At 44.5% G+C, this 9684-nt stretch overlaps 1 protein-coding gene across 1 annotated transcript in view; it reads left to right on the forward strand.

The window, feature by feature from the left end:
* CA10 (carbonic anhydrase X) overlaps nucleotides 1-9684 on the forward strand; it is a 366550-nt gene that overhangs the window by 293801 nt on the left and 63065 nt on the right. The gene's annotated exons all lie outside the window — the stretch shown is intronic.

Consider the following 9684-nt stretch of genomic DNA (forward strand, 5'->3'; position numbering starts at 1 on the left):
ATTGGAAGAATAAGGTAGAAAGTAAAATGCCTTAAAGATCCTTTATTTGCTCCCAATATGAAAAGGCAAAATCATACTATTGTATTAAGGATCTAATATCATAAGCTCCTTTTCTATAGTTTGACTCCCTCCCCCCCCCACACTCCCCAATAATCATCTAGAACAGCTCAGTAATATTAAATATAAGTAATCTAGATAATAATATCACAAAATTAAGTCATTAGATGTCTCGCCACTCCATGGATGTGCTGCTGTACAATTCAAAATAAAGCCATTTAAAACCCCCGGATTCATTTGCTCTGACATATCGATAAACTTCTGCTGAAACAAAGCTAATCATCTCAATGGTGCCGGCTTAATTGCTCGCCAGTTGACAGATAATAAACAGACCTGAGGATTAAAATATGAACTAATTACTGTACTCAATTCCATTTACTTGATTTCATGTTCCATTAATTTTTTTTGCATCATTTCTAGTGGAAGCCTGAGATTTATGATCGCCCCACATGAATTATGCCACTTAGTTGCCTGTGGCATGCTCGTGTTCAGAATTTGTCGGAAAGGGCAGAATTCTGGGCAGTAAATATTTAGCTGAAGCAGCCTAGGATATAGTAAGTGAAGGTAATTATCCATTCCCAAATACCAGCCAGAGTTGGCCTCTATAAATCTATGCCCATTTCAGCAGTTAAAGGGCAACTCGAGGACGGCTCTCATGGTTATTCATTGGATCAGCTTCTTAGAGGCAATCTCCAAGAGCAGTAGTTGGGTTGGCCTGGAAGAGGGCTGCAGGGAAATAGAGACAAGCACATCACAGGGATTGGATATTGGCCTAAGAGTCAACCACGCGGCCACTGGGCAGGGATCAACATTTTGACGTAGAAGATCTGACTTCAAGACCCGGTTCTGTCTCTTGCTGGCTGTGTGATCTCAGTGAGACCAATGTGATCTCAGTGAGGGCAGAATTGGATAAGCCCTCCTCACGCTTTGAAACTGACATGGGACTAATAATGCCAATCTTATGTATGTGATAGGGTGATTGTGCAAAGAAAATGCTCTTGTGATTGGGCCTTTTTGGGCTATAAAGTGCTGGACAAGTCCGTTACTAGTCAGCCTAAACCTTGGAGTTCATCTAATCCAAAGTCGGCTCATACATGTAAAGATAATCACAGTATACTAATACGATTACTACCATCAGCTCTCATTTATTGAGCATGTGCTGTGTCTCAGGCATTGCGATCAGTGCCTCACACCCAATATTAATAGAAATCTTGTGAGCTAAAACTAATTAGTACCATTTTACATGTGAGGAAAAGGAACTTGGAGAAGCTAAAGAGTAAGCCGTTGGTCACATGGTTGGTATGGGGAAGAGCTAGGATTTGCACCCAGATCTCTGACTCCAGCTAAGTGCTGAGTGACCTTAGATGAGTCACCTGACCTCTCTGGTTCTGCCTCTAAGTATCTGCTTAGAATGGGTAAGTCCATTCCCTCCCAATTCTGCATGAACCTAATGAATGTGAACGATGGCAGTGTGTGCCTGCCGAGGACTGCAGCTGCATGGACCTTTTCCTCTCAGATGGAAGTTACATACCCAGCTGCTTTTTCTGTTACTTCTTTGAAGTGTAATAAGCAAGGTGTGGTATATCTGTACATCTGCTTGCATATGAACACATCTGTTTCCCTCTGCAAAGCATGAGGAACCATTTACCTTAGCTCAGAGGTAACTTGGGTGAATACATTTCCTTGCTCTGGGTCTATTTGCTGAGCTAGAAATTTCTGGATTGAGCCTTGAAAAATGAATCCTGCAGGAGCTATTTGGCAAAATGAGCTGAGCCGGGAGGTTTTAAATCACAATGTCAGCCGGGAAAAGAGGGCAGGCCCAGAGATCACCAGATCTCTGTGTCAAGACTCAATGCCCTGCACCAGTTTCTTTTTCAGATCAAATAATTGTGTCTGCTTCAGGAAAGACCCATGGTGGACCCAAATGGCGCCCCTAGACAACTGCTGTTTCTGTGAGGTCCTCTGTGGGGATCACGAATTTCCTGCCTATTGCACCTGCCCCGCTAGGGCTGATATGTCCTTCTGCCCAGGTGAGGAGCTGGGACCCACCAGCAAGAGCAGTGGTTAATTGCAGAGGATAAGATAGCTCGTTACTTATTCCTATATTTGCATCCTGGCTCCATCACTTATCGGCTGGGTCCTTGAGCAAGTTACTCTACCTGCTTGTGTCTCCGTTTCCTCATTAATAGTGTGAAGCGCCCTGTCTTCTTGGTTGGCTAGCCTTCTCAATAAATGCCTTATATGATTCAACCCTGCCTTCATTTATTGGACACAGCGACAGGGAGCCCAAGCCCAACCAGGCGTTTCCCGGTAACAATAGGATGAGACTAACAGGGATGCCCATGCTATCAGGCCGTTTTCCTCAGCTTTATTGAGGAAAAGTTTCTATATAGTAAAATTCAGCAATTTCAACTGTTTTCTTAAATATATAATCAGGTAACCACCTCTAGAACCATGACCTAGGACACTTTCATCACCCTGAAAAGTGCCCCATGTCCCTCAGCAGTCAGTGCCCCCAACCTGACCCCTGGCAACCACCGACCTGCTATCACTATAGTCTTGCTTTTTCTTGAATTTCAATCAATGTAGTCTTTTCTTTTTACTTTACCTATTCAATTATCACACATTATAACTTTTCTCCTTTGGCATATGGTTCTCTGCACATATAACATATGTACAGATTGGCATAACTATCATAGCGATCAGGATACAGAATGGTTCCCCGCCTGGGCTGTTTTGAGGGTTAAGAGGACCAATACATGTAAAGTGCTCAGAACATGGCAGCTCGTCCGGTAGCAGCGTGCATATTCCAACTCCCTCTTCCAGGTTCAGCATTGCAGTCCTCCATCCCCAGCAAACAAGAATCCAGAGTGGCGTCTCTGCAAGGGGTGACATTCTTATACATCCCACTGGCCACTGTGAGTTGATTCCAAATATCTTTACTCTACAAAGATGAGCCTGGGCCCTTTTCTGGTGGCCACTTTCTTATTATTGTCAATACTCCCTGGAGTAGGGCTGCCTGGAGGAAGTGTCCTTTTTGTTTGCAAAGGCACCATCCCCTGGTCAGAGTGTTTGTCCTCCTCAGAATGGCACCTTTTTTCATTACAGAAGCACTGACACTGCCTAAAACTGTGGAGAAATCCATCAGCTTGAGCACATACAAGGAAGTTCACTCCCCTTCCTGGCCTCCGGGGAGCACCCTCCAGTCCCCAGACAACAGCTCCTTGCAAAGGGCACCAGCAAGTAGAGCATTTCCTCATTCCCCGTGAGTCTGGGCAAAGCCTTGAGCTGTCTGAGTAGGATGCTCACATGCTCCAGTTTTCCTGGGACAATCCAGGTTGGACCTGTTGGTCCAGATGTCATTGTAAGGGCACCTCCTTTTACTCTCAAAACTGCCCTCAATGGCACAGTGAGTCATATGGTCATACTAGGTCAGTGATGGCGAACCTTTTGAGCTCGGCGTGTCAGCATTTTGCAAAACCCTAACTTAACTCTGGTACCGTGTCACATATAGAAATTTCTTAATATTTGCAACAATAGTAAAACAAAGATTTATATTTTTGATATTTATTTTATATATTTAAATGCCATTTAACAAAGAAAAATCAACCCAAAAACTGAGTTCGTGTATCACCTCTGACACACGTGTCATAGGTTCACCATCACTGTACTAGGTCCAGATGACCTTAAGCAAACAATGTTAGCTCTCTGGATCTCCTTCCCCTCATCCGGGAAAAAAAAAAAAGAAAGGATTGGAGTAGCTCAGTTAGGGCCCTTTTAGCACCAAGAGGCCCATGGAAGTAAAATATTTCCTGCATAATTTTATCATCACAGATGAACCTTGGTCACTGTGCTATATCAGAAGAGTCAAAAACATTTATCTGCAAGGAAATCTTTTTTGTTATATTGAGAGGTGCCCCAATGATGAAGTATCTATATATATAAAAGCCTAAGCCAGTGGTCTGCAAACTGCGGCTCACGAGCCACATGCCACTCTTTGGCCCCTTCAGTGTGGCTTTCCTAAGCCTTAGAATTACTCCAATTAAGTTAATAACAATGTACCTACCTCTATAGTTTAAGTTTAAAAAATTTGGCTCTCAAAAGAAATTTCAATCGTTGTACTGTTGATATTTGGCTCTGTTGACTAATGAGTTTGCCGACCACTGGCCTAAGCAATCGGTAGCTATGATGCGCACTGACCAGCAGGGGGAAGATGTTCAATGTAGGAGTGGAAGCCACAGGCATGGAATCATGGAACAGATTGATGAATCTCAAAATCTCAAAGGGAAGAGGGGAGGGGATATGGCAGGAAGAGATTAACCAAAGATCTTATATGCATACCAGAGGCCTGGTGCACAGATTCATGCACCAGTGGGGTTCTTTGGCCTGGCCTGCAGGGATCAGGGTGAAATCAGCTCTTCAACATTCCCAGAGGGGTCCCGGATTGCAAGAGGGCAAAGGCCAGGCCAAGGGACCCCACCGATGCATGAATTCATGCACTGGGCCTCTAGTATACTTATAAATAGCCACCATCCTACCTCCTCAAGGATAAAAGCTTGGGAAAGTACGTCCTTTGATGTGGTGCCACAAATTCAAGCTCAGATTGCTCTACTCACTTTGGGTAGACGACTCTGGCTTGTTATGCTTAAAATATTGCACTTCCTGCTCATGCCCCACCACCACCAGCACACTACAGGCACACACACAGGCGTGCATCCTATCTCCATCCCTCCTTCAGCTACTTCCCAGGTAAAATGCTCCCGTGGTTAGTAAGGTGTTATACTAGAAACTCTGGTTCCCCTCGAACCATTTTGCTTTGTACATTTTAATTACAATGTGAGTGATTTCTATACACTCAGCACCCCTAGGAAGAAACCCCAGGAATTATTATCATTATCCACCTAGGCTCTGTTTCAGCTCTGGTCTTCAGAGAGCCAGAATGGCAAGATGAATTTGTCACCTTAAACTCCTCCGTAAATCCCTCTTGGTGTGTGGGCATTTAGCTTCCTTTGCCGTCAAACAAAAGGGAGAGTGTTTTGGCTCCAAAAATCAGTTGCAGGCTTTGCTTTGAAAACCTTGGGGGCATCCACTCAGTCCCACCAAGCCCTAGTGCTGCTTCTGGAGTATTCATTTAGCTTTATTTGCATTATTTTAATTTTCTTAGGGGTGTTTTTACTAGCTGGAGGATGATTTTCCCTCTAAATTAAAGAGCAAGTTAATTCCCAAGCACACAGAACAAAACCAGCCCCTTTTATCCCTGTCTAGCTTGTCACCCCCGCCTGCTGGCCTCTCTCCTCTGAGTGCCTGTCAGCTTTTCACCACACCTGCCTTGTCAAACCGGAGATGAGATGGAATGACAGCCAAGCGTGGCCTGTCTTTCAATGGAATCAACCAGCCCTTGGTTTTAATTCATTTAATTTCCTGGAGCGTATGACAACTGGGGGGCGGATCGGGGAGTGTTATCTCTATCTCTCCGACAGAAAAGCTGTATCCAGTGAGTACTATTCAACAAAAATTCATGGAATTAAGCCAAGAATCGTGGAGCTGAGGGCTGCACAGAGAAACAGACCCAGCCATGGTCTTCAAGGAGCTCGAGTTCCCCAGGGCATCTTAGGTATATTGGTTTGGGGTGCAAATAACAGAAACTCATTCAAGCTAGGTTAAGCTACAAGGGGAATTTACTGCAAGGCCTCTGGGATATGTTACAGGACTCATGGAAGACTGGGCCAGCAAAGGGGCCAGAAGCCAGAACTGAAACAAGGTCACGACCCCAGGAAGTAGTTCTGCTCCGTTTCCTGTCTCTACGAGGCTGCTTTGTTCTCACTCACTCCATGAGCTGACCTTCTGACTGTCTGTGCACATGGGGGGCATAGGTAGCCCCCTCTTAGGCTCTCCAGTTTGTGTCCATTTGGTTCAAGATCATTCTGGACTGAGTGGCTGGCTGGCTCTTTATCCCATTCCAAATTCTCCAAAAAGGAGGTTTGATTTTTTTTCCAACCAAGATCTGATGTCCTCTCTGACCCAATCAACTATGCATGTGGCTGGGGTTGTAGAGGTAAACAGGTCTTAGGAGACCTGTTCCTATGGTGAAGAGAGCAGTCATAGGGAGAAGGCAAGGCATTGTCTCGTGAACACCCCAAAAAATGTCTGCCCAACCAAGATCTGATGTCCTCTCTGTCCCAATCAACTATTCATGTCACTGGGGTTGTAGAGGTAAACAGGTCTTAGGGGACCTGTTCCTATGGTGAAGAGAGCAGTCATAGGGAGAAGGCAAGGCATTGTCTCGTGAACACCCCAAAAAATGTCTGCCATGTTGGGGAAGATAGGCAGTTCTTTTCTGGCTAGCCTGACAAAATCTACAAGCTTCAGTGCTGTTGGTGATTTTAATGATTGTCACAACAATCTTATTCATCATGGGGACATCAGTGGCACATCTCAACCTTGGCATTCATCTTCCTGGCTGCTGGCACGGTGCACCCCCTCCTTTCTGCCAATGCATAAACCACAGGGTGGGCTCAGATAACTCGCTTAGGGGTTGGCATCAAGAGAATGCATTCAGATGCCAGCAATGCCACTTGTTGTGTGCTCTCTAACAAATGAGAAAAATGGTGATAACAATATCAACCTCAGAGGGCTGTTGTTTGGATACAATGAGAGAGTATGAGGTTGAGAATTTTAGCACCATGTCTGGCAAAAAGGATGTCAAGAATGTTTGCTTCCGGCCCCTTTCCTCTCCATCTGTTTTCTCCTCCAGTCACAGGCTAATAAGATAACGGACACACATAAAAAATGTGAACCTGGAGGTAGATGTGATCTAACATTGGAATAGAATAGTTAGAAAAAGACTCCTCCTGCAAAAAAGGGGGAACATGTCTAACATCATCATTGGGCCTTTAGAGATGTCCCCACCTCTTGTCTCACTGTCAATTTCTAGATCTCAGAGCAAAGAAAAAGAATTGTTTCTGTTGTTCATGATCACTCATTGACTAGGCGCCATTGTTGCTTTCTCAGTATTAAACCTGTTGGTGTGAGCCATCCTGTGCGGCCAATCCCGCCGGCTCCCTCGTGTCTGCCAGAGAGCATCTCCTATGAGCACAGGTGGTCAGTCTAGGACCACCCTTCCAAGACACTGCAACACCGCAAAGACTTATTCTGTCCTTGTGTTGACTTAAGTTTTTCAGAATCTCAGATGTAGGACACTCTCCAAAAACCTTTTGAATATCAAAGTCTGGGATAGTCCCACTGGAGTAGTTCTCATTATTAATGTTTTGAAAATGCCAACAGGTTAGAAACACACAGCTTTCTGGGGCAGAGGCTGAGCCTGATCAACATTGCAGGTTATATTATTTAATTTTGGTGCTCGTTTTAATGATAAGTAAAGTTCAGTAACAGTGGACCTTTAATATTGAAGATGCATTTTTTTCCATACTGGCATATATCCAATGTCTTTTTTAAAAGGAAAAGGAATGTTTGCTTGAGATAAGAGCTGGGGATCAGGGTTAAATTTATAAAGCCACCATTTCCTTAGGTATAGTGTGATCCGCTTCATTGCAAATACACATTAATCCCTTTAACCTTGCTTAAGTCCCTGTTGGTTTTCTGGCCAGATTTACAAAACATTTCCACTAGGAAATAATGACCAGCAAGTTCAGAAAGAGAATCTGACTCAGGAGAATATATCCTCCCATCAGAAGGCTTGACAAAGTCTACCCAGTGTGTCTAATAACTTCCCCGGTGTGTCTAATAACAGAAGAATGACTAATCCAAAATAGTGAATAATCTCCCAACTCTGTTTAATGAATTCTGTTTATTCTTCATAGATACAGAGTTGAGTTTCTGCTGTGCAGATTGCTTTGCCAGCTTTTAGGTTCAAATATGAGTAATGCACAGGCTGTCCTCAGGGAGCTTCTATTCCAGGAGGGGGAGGCTGTCTCTGCACTAATGCTGCTGGCATGGGATTATGAGCACACCCAGACCACATGGACTTAACTCTTGGCTCTACTACTGGCACTAGCCTTGGGCAAGTTATTGACCCATCTCTGCCTCAGTTTCCTCATCCATAAAATGGAAATAATAATGGTACCAACTTATGGCTCACTGATACATCTCCTGTCCTGATTCTTTGGCCACTTGAGAGGGATGTCTAGTCAAGATTTATTTCTCCTTAAAGGTGTTTTCTGAAAAGAAATATCACCTCAGTATCCACATCATTGGAGAAGACAGACATTTATGAGACTTAGCATAAATGATATGATACGGAACAACGCATGCCAGCTGCAGTTCTCCGTTCTCCTTTCTGGTCTGTGGAGGCATCCCTCTCTACCATTGCTGCATGGTGACTGACAGGTCAGGTTTGTCTGTCCCACTGGAATGCTCCCAGAGAGGCCTGCAGGGGGCTGGAGAGTTGACGGGTAAGCAAGAGATGGACCAACGTGTTGACTCTAAAGGAAGTGCTAGAAATCCTGAATTATGTTTATTTTAGAAATACCGGAAACTTCCACTCACAATGTCAGTTTCTCCTCCAAATAGTTTTCTCATGTATAGACTGGTGGGGGCATGAGGCAGATTCCTCTTCAGTCCCCAGCAAATGAAGACAGAGCATGAGAATTCACTCTTGCCTGAACTGTAGGTGGCGGTGTTTGAAGCAAGGAAAGAGGGTTGATTCCTTGGTAAACTTGGCAGTGATGACTGTCAATCAGAAAAAGTGGTGGGGAAAGCAGCAGTAAGGAGGTGGAAACCAGAGTCGCACACAGTTGCCTATTGGCTTGTCATGCAGGCCTAGTTAGTTAAAGAAAATGCCCAAGTCATGATTACACACCAGGGACTTTCCTTTATTCAGGATGTTGACATTCTTATTGTTGGGGCACCTACTTCCTCACTGGGTCTGGTGTGTGTGTGTGTGTGTGTGTGTGTGTGTGTGTGTGTGTGTGTGTGTGTGAAGTTAAACTTAATGCAGAAAAAAAGAGCAGGTTAAGCAACTTGAGAGCATGCTGCTATTTTTAACAAGAAGGTCAAAACTTAATGCAAAAAAAAGAGAGCAGGTTAAGCAACTTGAAGGTACCAGCAGTGAGAGCATGCTGCTATTTTTAACAAGAAGGTCAAGGTAGACATCACTGAAAAGATGGCATTTGAGCAAAACGGAAAGAAGGTGAGGGAGCTGGCCCTGAAGGGAGGTGGAAGGAGAGAATTTCCCCAGAAGGAGCAGCCAGTGCCAAGGCCTGAGATGGAAGTTTGCATTTGAGGTCGGCAGTGGTCAGTGGGGTGGATCAGAAGGGGCGTGAGGTCAGAGGCAGGGTCGGGAAGGGCAGATCTTGCTGGTCTGCAGGTCCAGAATGAGGACTTGGGCTTTCTGGCTACAGGAGGAGTCATTGGAAGAGAGGGACATGAGGTGATGATGACAAGCTTGTTCCCGCATTAGAAGCTGTTCCCCCTTCCCCTTGCCCCTTTCACGTCTGACTCCTTGCTACTCAGATCTTAGCTCAAAGTGTCCCTAACCACCCAGTCATTCACAATCATATCACCCTGTTTTAATTCTCTGCTCAGCATTTATCACTCACTGATCATTTTTCTTGTTTATCCATTAACTAGAATATGTTCTATGCCTTTTCATTAAAAAGCAACTCTACA

The sequence above is a fragment of the Myotis davidii genome, unplaced genomic scaffold (assembly GCF_000327345.1).
Source record: "Myotis davidii unplaced genomic scaffold, ASM32734v1 scaffold699, whole genome shotgun sequence".
NCBI lineage: Eukaryota > Metazoa > Chordata > Mammalia > Chiroptera > Vespertilionidae > Myotis > Myotis davidii.